The sequence below is a fragment of the Tamandua tetradactyla genome, chromosome 4 (genome assembly GCF_023851605.1).
Source record: "Tamandua tetradactyla isolate mTamTet1 chromosome 4, mTamTet1.pri, whole genome shotgun sequence".
Lineage (NCBI taxonomy): Eukaryota > Metazoa > Chordata > Mammalia > Pilosa > Myrmecophagidae > Tamandua > Tamandua tetradactyla.
In genome coordinates this window covers 87152289-87166314 of record NC_135330.1, presented here as the reverse complement: position 1 = coordinate 87166314, position 14026 = coordinate 87152289, and the positions used below count along the sequence as shown (strand labels likewise).

Below are 14026 nucleotides of genomic sequence, written 5' to 3'. Positions count from 1 at the left end.
TTTCAGAGAACATTAACATATTTTTTATATGTGAACTTCTACATCAATCATAAGTAGAATTTTAAAATGAAAAAAGGTATAAAGATATCTTTATAAAGAGAATAAGCTCTACTGTTATGCTCCATATACAGCACCAAACAGTGAGAATCAAGCCATCAGAATTCTAATAGCAACAATATTATTTAGTGATTCTGAGTGGAAATTCTATAGATCTGAGTCTATTTAATTAAAACACATGGCTTGAATTTACCAAATGCTTTTTATTGTATAATATAGCATATATACAAAGCAGAAAAACAAAAAAGTAGTAGTTTTCAAAGCACTGTTCAACAAGTAGTTACAGAACAGTCCCAGAGTTGTCATAGGCTTCCATAACATCCGTTCAGATTTTTCCTTCTAGCCACTCCAGAATATAGGATGCTGGAAAGAATAAATATTTTTTTTATCATCACAACCAACTTTTTTCTTTTTTTGTGAAAAATAATGTATATGCAAAAAAGTAATAAATTACAAAGCACAGCACAACAATTAGTTGTAGAACAGATTTCAGGGTTTGGTGTAGGTCACAATTCCACAATTTCAGGTTTTGACTTCTAGCTGCTCTAAGATACTGGAGACTAAAAGAAATATCAATACAATTATTAAGCAATCATATTCATTTGTTAAACCCTAACTTCTCTGCAGAACTCTATCACCTTTGATCTTTCTATCCCACACTTTAGGGGCATTTGGGTTATGGCCTTCTTATCTTTTTCATGTTGGAAGTGGCTGTCAGTAATATGGGTTAGGGAGAAGGAACTAGCTGATGTTCTGAATAGATCAGGTCCTCTAGGTTTCAGGCAGCCTACATTTATAACAATAAACTTTAAATCAATTGGTATTGATTGTGGAGATGAGCTCCACATCTTTCAATGTCTTGTGTGCAATAAATTGACACCATTTTCCTTTCTCTTGATGAAAGCCTTGCTCAAAATATAATAAGGGAGATGTTATGAAAGAAGCAGAAGCAGTGAATTCACAGACTGATCAAATATGGATCTTGATGCTGGAATGAATGAACACAGTGAGATTTGTTGGCTCAGACTTCAGTTTCAGATCACATCAGTGTAGAATTTGAACTCGAATCTCTGGATTCAGAAGATTATAGCCTTCATGAAAAGGACAAGAACTCTCAGAAGAAGATGTTGCTGTATGTCTATATCAGGAGAGTGATGCAGATCCTTTTGAGGAAGATCCTAAAATTTCTCTAGAAGACTATTGGAGTGTATTTCATGCAATAAAATGAATTCTCCCCTTCTGCCACATTACAACAGATGGTGAACACTTCATAAGAATTAGCTTGCTGAAGATAAAGGAAATGATTTAAAAAAAATCCTAAAAGAACCAAACTAGAACACTCAACACAAGCAGAAGAGACTTTGATTGTTCTAGATTCTAAAAAAGAGAATGACTCCAGATCATGTATTTAAGTAAATGATGATAAAATCACACAAGCTTCCCAATCCCAAGAAGGTTAAGACTATTGTCAGCCATTGTATCATTTTAGTTGCTAAGATATCAGAGAGCTTGAGCACAAAGAAACAAAGATAATGAAGAACATGTTGGAATCTAGTATTCCTCTTAATACCATTGAAACTTGTGTTATTTGCCTAAAGTCAAAGGAAAATGCTTACATTGTACATTCAAAACAGGGCATCTTTTGAAGTGTTTTACCTTGGGCAAAAAAACTAAAAATAAAACAAGAAACACTAAAAACTGAAAAATCTCTGCCCCATATGCAGATAACCATAGTTCAAATGATTGTGCTAACTTATTTCCCCTATGTGAGTTGACTATAAAAGTAAAATTATATATTTTGACCATATAACCATAAAATTTAGACTGTTATTTTGGCAGCATGAAATTTATTTTCATTATTTACACATACCAAATGAAAAAGTATCTTTGTCCAGGCATATTTCTCCTCTTTGGTCTAATTTAACTACTATGGGAGTGTGAGAGGTTAGAGAACTTTCAGTTCCTTTTAGGAAAATTTCACTTCCATTTGGCTTATGTATTTGGCTTTAATGCAATTTGAGTTGAATATATAAACCATCCTTACTCCTCCCCCTCATATTTTAAACAAACCTGATTTTAGAAATATATGTGGTACATTTAAATGTAACTTATGTAGTATCTTCCATTAAGGAGGTAAATTTGCATGAAAGACTTAATATTTGAAATCTATATACTCATATTTTATATACTATATACTATAAAATATATATAGTACATACCATATATAATATATACTATAAAATTTTATATACTATAAAACTTCTTAAAATACTCTTATAGATAAAAAAGCATTTGGTAGCTATAATTAGTTATATATGATACTACATAAGTAGAAAGTCACATTTTATTCTCCAGCATGTTTTGGTATTGTAAAAGATAAGTGGCAATGATGTGCCAATTGAGAAGTCCATGAAAATAACCACAGTTTACTCACAAGAGATCTTTTAAGCTGCATAGCAGTGGAGCTTTTACATGTCTTGGGCAGTCCAACCTGATGTAGAATTTCAGGATTTAGTGGAAATTCATTGTTTTGCTTAATGGAAAATAATTTGGGACAATTTAAAGTACCTTCCTTAGGCTGGGTTACACAGTCCTTAGTTTTTAAGGTTCCAGGCCTTTGCTTAAAGCCAGTTTTAAGAATCAGTGAACTCAGAAAGATAAAATCAGACTTAGATAAATAAAACATCTGCTTATGTATTGGGGAATTTTTTGGCATTCTTTATCCATGTGTGTATCCCCTAATTGCAGCACCATTTGTTGAATTTTTGTTTGTTTATTTGCTTTTTGGGGAAATGCATGGGCTGGAATTCAAGCCTGGGTCTCCACATGGCCAGTGAGAATTCTATTGCTGAACTACACTTGCAGCCCCTGTTTATTTAAAAAAAATAGATGGACAGGTCAATATTTCTCTGAATTATCTTGAAATGATGCATAAGTTTTCTTCAAGAATTAAAGGGTCATAATATCCTAAAATAGCTCTCAAACTATGTAGACTGACATTGTAATTTATATTTGCATAGAATCTTCAGCAAAATAGTGTGAATTAAAAAACCTTTAGAAAAGTAGAATTTAATTTTAATTTAAGGTCTTGGTGTTTTTCTCCAATTAGGACAATATAATCAACTGAAATATGAATATTGAATAGAATGGAGAGATAATTTTACTCAGCAATTTTGTGCATCTGTTACTAGCAACAGATTGTTTTAGATTTCAACAAATTAAAAAACATATCCATACATGTCTTACCCATGTACACATATGTAAGATGAAAATAAACTGCTGAAGGTAACAGTACTTGAGCCAGAACTATTCTCAAATACAATAAAGAAATGTTAGTTTGGAATTTATGATGCTTCATCTGGAACCAAGCAGAACACATCCTAATGAGAGTTACTGGTATAAATGAGATAATATATAAACTGATTGCACATTCAGAGTATATGTATGCAGTGATTAAGCTGTTTACAAAACATTGAACTCTATTTACATAGGAATCACATTCTAAACATTTATGGATTACTAATGTAGTCTTAGGTGTTTAATTTTTTGGCTAGCATACATATATTATTTATTGGTTTGCAAATAAATAAACACTTTATTAATTGAGACTTAAAATGGAGGCTAGGAAGCCTTGTAGCTATACTAAAGTCATAGTAGGAACAGACATTTTCTGCTTGTGGAAAAGAATTAGTTAAAATAGAATTAGTTTTTAACAGTATGGACTGCTTTTAAGTTCCATATGTATTAACCTATTTGACATCTAAAATCATTTTGCAGACAGATGCTGTTTTAGATGTTGAAATCCAAAACAATCTATTGCTAGTAACGGAGGCACAGTATCTGTTATGTAATGTAGAGTTTCTACCAAATCATTGGGGTTGATGATTTCTAAATAAACATGCAAAAACATCTCCCATATTTTTAAATAGATAATTAGTGGATCCAAATGACAGCCACATTAGATCCAGACCAAGGCAGAAGATATGTTTTTGTAGTCCATTGAGTCCCTAATTCCTTATCAGTCTGTGAAATATCTCCTAGAATTGATTTTCTTTATTCTGCATTCTCTCTTCCCCTCTGAAAATACATTCCAAGAATGCAGAGAAAATGCAAAAGAGAGACTTGTGACTCTTAGTTTGCATTCAGTAGTTATGTGTTGAATTAAATGGATGAAACTGACCACAAAATTTGTCTTAGAATCACTTTTTGTGTCATCTCCTCTTACTGACTTTTCTTGCTTAAATTGTGCTTAAAAACACATGAAATTTGGGTGCATGGGTAGTTCAGTGGTAATATACTCACCTTTCATGTGGGATACCTGGATTTGATTCCCAGACCATGCATCAAAAAAAATGGAAGAAGAGAAAATTTAGGGTGATGGAACAGTGGCTTAGTGGCAGAATTCTCACCTGTCATGCTGGAGATCCAGGTTCAATTCCCAGAGCCAGACCATGCCAACACATGAAATTTCTAACAGAAGCCAATAAAATATAGACAATTTAAAAATACTTGAGCAATTGAACAGATTTAGTGGTTGCCATCACAAATGTGATTTAGTCTTAATTTAATTTTTTAAAAAATTATCCTTAACATGCAAAATGTAAATAGAGGTGAATGAGTTTGCTGATTATTTTTCACAACTTTGATATTAGTTGAAATTCTGAATCTTTATGCATAGTATTCAACCAAATTTTGCTTTTTAACTTAACTATATCTACACTACTTTGGCATGATCAATTGATAATGTTTGGACTGCCTGGCAAATAAGAGGACCCACTTCACAGATTAAACTATACAGACTGGAAGGTTTTAAACACATAAGTTATGCATAGATAACTTATAGAAGTGAAACAGGTCATGTTGGAAAAGAATGTTGGCTCTAAGGATAAGACATATTCCTTTAATCATATGCAAGAAAAATTTTTGTTTTACTTTGTATTAGATAAATTAAACTTTGTTTCTGTACTACAATTGACAGTAATATAACAATTTCTTTATAAACAAACTAATATTTAAGAATATTTTGAATCACTGCCAGTAGAATTGAATAAAATTATCACTATTACCACTAAACAATTATTTTAAAATATGTATATAAAATACAAGACATAATAAAGCAACTTATTTACATGCATATAAAAAAGGATTTTATCATTCCCAAGCCTATCAATCTATTTTGGTTATCATATGGTAAATATCTATGCAAATTCATTTTTTTTATTTTCAAATACTCAATTCCTTTGTTTATCACATACAACAAAATTATATATATATATATAAACAGAGAAAAAAACTCAAAGTTCATTCTTTTGGGACTTTCCTATGACCAGGACGTACAGATATATTGCTTTGTGTACTTCTTATTCTGCTGCATTGCTTTGTTGTTGGGAAACTGTCTGATTTTTTTCTCCATTCAATGCAGCTCTTTTTCACCAACTTTCTTCAGACAATTATCCTTTAGGGTCATCAGTTATTACCACCGTGTGAAGCCCAAATGGATTGGTGTTCTTCTGGTGGAAAGAAAAACTACCTCCATGTTATAAGTGCATGTTATAAATTTTACTTCTCTGTTTTTGGAGGTATTGCAGTCTTTATTCTTACTGTCATGGCCTTTGATTGCTATATTGTCAAGTGCAAACCTCTCCATCCTGTGATTATCATGCAATCTCTTAGTCTTACCTGCTTGGGTATTGACTCTGACCCTTACTTACCTAGTATCCTCTAATCATTAACTTGATACATTATGATCATAATAAAATCTATCCCTATTTTATGATACCTTCTGATTGCTATAAGTTCCCTGTACTGATACCTATTACTGTTTTTTTTTTTGTAATTGCCAATTCAGGGCTAGCCACCATAGTGAAATTTGTTGTTTGATTTGTTTCCTATGTCATTATATTACCCATTTTAAAGAAATCACCCAGTTAAGTAACTTATATGCTAATTACATCGATCAAATATAATTCTATCCAATAGAAATGAGTTGGAAATGTGGTTAACTTTACGATTTATATTGTGTCATTATGGTTCCTTGCATGTAAAAGAATTCATTTGCTCTATGGCAATTAGACAATGTTATTTTAAGTGGTGAATTATGATGCAAAAAATACAGCTTTAATGATATTTTATCATACATTTTGACAGACCACATAGTGACACATTTTGTATGGCAAAGGAAAATCACAACATATAAGTAAAATAATGAATTTTTAAGATAAGCTCTTCACCAGGAATTCTGCTAGTGATATGAAGAAATCAATTATGCAGCAGAGTCAGGATAAGTGAATCTGGTTTAAAAGTGGTTCCATGGTGTCAATTCTCCTGACTTCCCTTCAAAAAATAATGTAAAATAGTGAAAATCAACAATTCAACATATTGTTAATATATTCACTGCTATTCTAACTATTCTATTGGTCAGATTAAAAACAAACAAAAACTTTTCATAAGGCTTAATGAAGTGAATTATAAAGTGCAACTATTGATCTAAACTTTCTTGCCTAAAACTGATAATTAAGTGGAAAATATTGGATCAAAATCCAAATACATTTCATGTTAACAAGAGGGGAAAAACAAGCAAAAAACAACTATTTTGAAGTAAAAAAATTCAATCCACCAAACAGTCAACAGACATACAGCCAGCAATCAAAAAACACTGGGACTCAATGGGTCCAGCTGACAATCTTTCAATGATCATGAAAAGAAGTCTTCTGAGAAAATGTTTTAGAGAAAAATCAGAAGAAAATTGGAAAGAGTGAACTCGTAGGAAACAGTATAAATATCATAAGGAAGAAAAAACTAGATAATAAGATTAATGTAAAGGAAGATAATTAAAATAGAGAAAAAAATTTGAAAATACTGAATGTGATGCAAGGGTTATAAACATTCTGGAGGCACTGTATGAAGAAAGATAAAGAGAAGAAAATATAATGAAGGAAATAACATTAAACAGAGTTCATTCAGCACAGAAGAACTGGACAAATTACTATTTTGGCAAGTCATTGAAAAGCAATAATATTTTACAGATTTATCTTCTCTTCTGAAAAATTATCAAAAAAACAATATGAGAAAATTTAAAGGTTTGAGGGAAAATATGTAAAAATGACAAATTCTCTTGCCAAGCCATTTGTATTTCATTGTTTATTAAAGAAAATAATAAACTCCAGCATTTAAATGGTTTCATGGCATATATAACCCTTGTATCTTTCATGATAAAAAATAATCCTACAAGGCAAGAGATGAGTCAAAGTAAACTCAAGATCAAGGCAGTCAGAATTAATAGGAGCTCAATGCTTTTGTCTTCATCAACAAAGGGCACTGAGACTAATACTAGAAGAAAAGAATAATGTGTTTTTAAAGGTACAAAACTATAAATCCCAGCTGTACCCCACATTTACTGATTTTAATTTGACCAAATTAACCTTTGGGAATTCTAGAATTTTCATTTGTAACTAAAAATTTTAATATAATTATATAGCTATCACATTGAATTGAAATCATAAATTAAGAATGCCTATGAATTTCAGCTGCACAGTGCTTAAGATACATGAAAATATTTCCCACATAAGGAATTTTACAGTAAAAATGATTGAGCTGTTTCTGTGGCAATTGAAAGGTACAGAATTGCACTCATGGTGCTTTGACCCCTTCTATCTTCTTGAAGAAGTTTTTCAATATTAGACACATTTTTTACTTGTTTTACATCTTATGCTGGTTTGAAACTTTTAGGTATCCCTGAAAAACCTGATGTTACAATCCTTACCCACATTTGTGGAGGTAAAGCTATTGTTTAATGTGGAACCATAGATTAGATTGTCTCCTTGCAGATGTGTCATACCCAATTATGGGTGTCGTTTTTTGATTAGCTAGAGATGTGGCTATGCCCATTCAAGGTGGATATTGATTAGTTTGCTGGAGTCTTTAAAAATCTCACAGAGAGAGAAACAGTTCAGAGCTGAGAGGCACAGATGTTTGGAGATGCACAGGCAGAGGCCAGAGAGCTCCACAAGGATCTGCAACTGTTAGAAACCAGAAACCAGAAGAGGAACCCAGCAGAAGTTGCCATATGACTTCTCAGCTGACAAAGAAATCCCAGACACCATTTGGTCTTTCTCTGGAGTCAAGGTATCTTTGGATGCCTTAGTTTGGACATTTTTATGCCCTCACAACTGCAAACTTGTAGCTTAATAAATCTCCTTTATAAAAGCCATTCCATTTACAGTACCTTGCATTTCCAGCAGCTTTAGCAAATTAATACACCTCCCAAAATACTATAGTTTTTATTCAGTTACAAAACATAAGCATTCCAAATATGCAGCAGAAGGCTTAATTTAAGATTGAAGCTATTTTCAGTCTCGGGTCACATCCTACTACTCACAAATAATTCAAAAATGAGCTGGTGAGTTCAGTCTCTATCTTGAATGCCCACAAAAGCTTTTATAGAAATCATGCTCACCTTGCTTCAAAGTATTTGATCCTGCTGTTCTCCATTAATAAATTATGTAAACCCTTCCTTTTTTATTAGTAAAAAGGACTGTGCTAAATTAGTGGCCCCTAATTTACCATGGGTTACTCATATTTCCCGAAATAATGAAACCTTTCTTAATAAAACTAAACTGTTTCTGATTGTTCTCTATCTTCCTTTTTTAATTGATTTCCTCAACTTAAAAACATAGCTTTATTTCTTAGACAATAATAATTATTGCTGATTCTAATATAGTACTTGGAAAAATACATTTCTTTACATATTTGTGTTAAATCTCTTTAAAAAAACATAAATTTCCTTGGACAAAATGGTATTGATCAAGAATTTTATGACATAAGAAAATGTTGGTAGGCAATATTAAATTTAAAATGCAAGATATAAATTTACAAACAAGTATTATCTCAAGTATGTGAAAATATAAACAATGAAAGGAGAAAAGTACTTGAAATGCTCACTTTTTCTCTCTGATTATGGTGTTATGAAGATTATTATTTGCCTCTTTATTTTGTTATATTATTGAAAAATTTAATGGTAACTGAAAAACAACTTTGAAATATGCATATTCAATGTATATTCAATGTGACTTATGTATGCATGCATATTTATGTATGTGATATAGTGTACATTAAAATTGGCTATCTTCATTTGGAGGAATTGTTAGTATTTTTTTTTTTTTTTTTTTTTTTAAAGGAAAGACAGAGAGAAGGAAGGAAGGAGGGAAGAAAGGGAAACATTTTTAAACATTTTCTTGTTTTATTGTATTCTGTTTCTCCGTTTTTGTTACATGGGCTGGGGCTGGGAATCGAACCGAGGTCCTCCGGCATAGCAGGCAAGCACTTTGCCCGCTGAGCCACCGCGGCCCGCCCTGTTAGTATTTTTAAATGAATTTTTATTTCTGAATAATTTTTAATTTACAGGAAAGTTTCAAGCTTTGAACAGAGAGTTGTGTACCTCTCTCCTAATTTTCCAATAATACATTGTTCAGTACTTGAAACCAATTTTACTACATTACTATTAACTAAAATAGATTTTATTTGAAGTTCAGCAAATTTTTCATTTATGGCCTCTTTCAGTTCCAGGACTCAATCCAGGATACCACATTATACTTATTTATTTTGCTCCCTATTACTCATGTCTGCTCTGTGGCAGCATCTCAATTTTTCCTCTTTCTACTGACATTAATGGTTTTCAGGAAAACTGGCTAGTTGTGCTGCAGAATGCCTCCTTATCTAAGTTATTGTTTTTTGAGAAATAATACCACAGAAATGAATAGCCCTTCTGTCACATCAAATCCAAAGGTACAAGATGTCCCCTGGAAATCACTGTGAATATAAACCATTATCACTTGATTAAGTGATGTCATGTTACCCCACTACAAAGTTACTAGATTTTCCTTTTCCAAATATAATCTTTGGAAGTGGGTCAGTAAATATAGTTTACCCTCAAGTGTGATGGGATTTAACTTCCACATTTTATAGGTGTAATAGAAAAATGATTTGTTTTTACTCTCCAATTCTTTTTTATTTAAAAAAACAAATGTATTTATTAAAATTATTATATAAAGATAAAATTTTTATTCCAGTTATTTATATTAGTATAGACTTATATATACTTATCTTATACTTTATGTTTTAATCCAAAATATTATTTTATACATGTTATAAGAAAACTGAAGATGGATATCTCTCATGAGCATAAGCTAAAAATTCCTTAGTAAATGGCAACAGAATGATTCCAGAATTGTATATAAAATATAATGCATCACAACAAAATGAAATGCATCCCAGGAATGCAGACTGCTTTTGTATTTGGAAAAAAAAATGCTTCTAAGTCACCACATGTATAGACTGAATAAGGAAAACCATGTCATTATATCAACATGCAAAAGGTCTCATGAAAAGATTTGACTGGTTGTTAAACCAGGAAACCAGGACCAAGTAAATCCAGGTACTTGTTAGTGTATAAAACTCTTATAGCCAGGGCCCTACACCTTGAAGTGGATAAATAACCCCTTCCAACAATACAAACTTGTCTTTCTTACCCAATGGGAAGCAGGGTATGTGGTGCTACCATATACAGATCCTGACCTAAGCAATTTTGGTCACCCTGAAAGATTAATAGCAGAGGGATCTCTTCCCCACCTCTGGTGGACCCTTTTTGCTGTGAAATGATAAGGCAGTCATTAGCTGAAAGCTTCTGTTTTGATAAGAACCTGTGTCCCCAAAATGCACTGTGTTTGTTAATTAGATGACTCAATATTGGTAAGGTGCAAATTCTCCCCAGTTTAGCTATAATTCAATGCAACCACAATCATCAAAATCCCAGCAAGTTGTTTTGTTGATATTGACAAGATGATTCTAAAATCTATATGAAAAGGCAAAGGAACTAGAATAGCTAACATGTATCTGAAAAACAAAATGAAAGTTGGAGGAATAATTAACCAATATCAAGACCTGTTATAAAGTTACAGTGATCAGAACATTGTGGCATTGGTTGAAGTGTATTTAAATAGATCAATGGCATAAAAAAGAAAGTTCAGAAATAGAGTATTTGTAAATGTGTTTTTGAAGAACTTTGGGAAAATTGTTTTGTATTAAGAGAGAAAATAATCCAATTCATAAAGTGGATGAATTTTTTTAAGCAAAATGTATAGCTAGAAATAATGGGATGGTGAGCCAAAAATCTGTGAGAATGAACCAAGAGCATAAAGACACCTTTGAAGATAATTCAAAGACTAATATAAGTCCACAAAAACACTAAATCAAAATTGGGGAAGGCACCTAAAAGGAAAAGAGCAAACTGTTGAGAAAATGTTTAATTGGATTATAGACTGCAATACCTGTCCTAGAATCCTGGGACAGTTAGTTCTTCAGAGACAAAACAAATTTAGAACCTACATTAATTTTCAGTACCTTCAGTGATGACCTTGTGCTTGCTTTATACTTTTACTATTGAAATTTTAATTGTGTGATAAGACACCTATAGAAATATTAATGTTCAAATAATGGATATAAATGTTAATCACTGATATGTCCCTTACTTAGCACAGGAAGTAGAATCCCAAAATGCTTTCATAGTGTCAACGAAAGTAATAATGAGGGGATTTGCTGTAAAGAGAAGAATAAGGTTTTATAGTGCCAAAACAACATGTATGTGGAGCTGTCTCAGAATGGAGGCCTATTCAGAGAGTTGCACTTTAGAGATGGCTTATTTGACCACTCATGGAAGAAGGAGCATGTAGGGTAGGTGTGACTTATTTGGGGAAGAATGTCTTGGGCCAATGGTTGGTTAATAAGTAAGCCTAGGGAGGCCATTTGGTGAACATCAGCAAACATGCAGTCACCAGCTTTGACTTGTTTGCTTACAGGTGCAGAGGTCTCCATTGCCACTGAAAAGGATCATGGGTACATTGACTCAGCTAGTCTCATGGCTTCCTGGATAAAGCAGAAGCTCAAAAAAATCAAGATGGTTAGTATAGTCATTAATCATTACATTTTCACAATAACTACATCCTCTTTCTACCACTAAATGTCATCTTTATCACATGAAATCACTTTCCTGTTGTTGCTCAGAAAGAGATACATCTATTGGGATTCTAGAGTTGGCATTGCACTGTGCAGTTGGAAACCTAGATGGGAGAACCAAACATTTGCAGATGTGGGAGTCACCAACAGAAACATGGCTGACACAGCACTTTGTAGAACAGCATTTTACTCATACAGAGAAGAGGCAAGGGAAAATAAGCTTTGCTAGTGACCCAACAGTCCCCATAGCTACAGGTTTCAATCCATACAAGGAGATGTTCTATATGGAGCACCCTTCTCTTGTGTGTGTGTGCCATTGTGAAGAAACCCCATTCCCTCCCCTCTAGGGACAGATACACCACTACCATGTGAGCTGGATGCCATAAAACATGCTCACTTTAATCAGACTGTCTGCAGTGGCTATTTACATATATTCAGGACAATAGGAGAATGAACATACTAGCAATCCCCTTATTTTCCTATGGAATTGTGTTTTTTTTTTTTACATGGGCAGGCACTTGGAATCAAACCCGGGTCCTCTGACATGGCAAGCAAGCATTCATGCCTGCTGAGCCACCGTGGCCTGCCCATGGAATTGTGTTTTGTCTTGCCAGACACTTCTGGTCCTGAGCACATGATGTATTTATTGGTCCCAGGGAAAGATATCAGGCTGCATAAGGACTGCTTTCAATCCCACTTGTCTTGCAACTCCATTATGCACCAGTTTCTTCATCTGAATAGTGGGATTTTTGGGGGGGTGCATGGGCAGGCTCCAGGAATTGAACCCATGTCTCTAACATGGCAGGCAAGAATTGATGCAAATGTTCCAAGAAATGACCATGATGAATATGCTACTATGTGATGATATTGTGAATTACTGATTATATATGTAGAATGGAATGATCAAAAAAAAAAGAATTCTGCTACTGAGCCTCTGTTGCACCACTCAGTAATGGGATTTTCATAGCCTCTATCCTAAAGGGTGCTGTAAAGATGACAAGCTAAAGCCTGCATTAATTGTTCATGTCTGATATTGAGTATGTTTACTTAATAGTTGCCATTATGAGCACATAGAGCAAAGATGAAGCAAGCATTGTTTTTGAATATAGATGTAACAAAAAGATTACTGATACTTATAGGACCAGAGGAAAATTATACAATATTGACTTTGACACTGAAGTGCACTGTTGACACATTATCTTAATGAGCACTTTGTAAATTCCCTAAAAAATGAAATTTCTGTATGTAAATTCCAAAAAAATCTATTTCAAGTAGAAATGCATAAGACAGCATGCACACATTCTTTTCACCCAGAAAACAAGATATACAGAATTTGTCAGAATGAACGGGGATCATTTGTTAAATTAAGAACCAGAGGTATAGATTTCTTCTAAGACTGCAGAGAAAAGAAAAGGAAGTAAATTGCATAATGACCAATTACAAATCATCAAAGTTCATGATGACTGTGTAATAAAATGAATAGAATAATCAGATTATGTATAAGATTTTTGCACAGCATTTATGTTTTATTTGTGGGAGTCTGTTAACTTGAATCTAAAGGGATGCTAATTGGATTGTTGATTACTTAAAGGTATATAAATAATGAACTTGAATAAAATAATCAATACCAGAGGAAGAATGTATTTGCCCTTAGAATATGTTCTTCATTTAAAATTTTACTTAGCACTTGAGCCTGGAAGCCTTCAGAAATAATTTGGTGATAGAAACAAAGTTAATATAGACTATGGTTTGATTAGTTTAGGAAAACAGTACTTCTTTTGCCTTCAATCTTTCTCCATTAGCTGACCTCCATCACTTATTTGAGATGATGTTTGACAGATTATAGTAGCTCTTACAATGGTACAAATTTTGCTTAACCTTCTTTGCACAAATTGCAGGAAAATAGAAAGCAAAATGCATTAACATCACTAGTGGAATGGGCTAAGGAAAATGTCATATC

General features: G+C 32.8%; 1 pseudogene; it reads left to right on the top strand.

The window, feature by feature from the left end:
- The first annotated feature begins 1032 nt into the window (after positions 1-1032).
- On the top strand, positions 1033-1703 carry LOC143680342 (E3 ubiquitin-protein ligase Mdm2 pseudogene; annotated as a pseudogene).
- The last annotated feature ends 12323 nt before the right edge of the window (positions 1704-14026 follow it).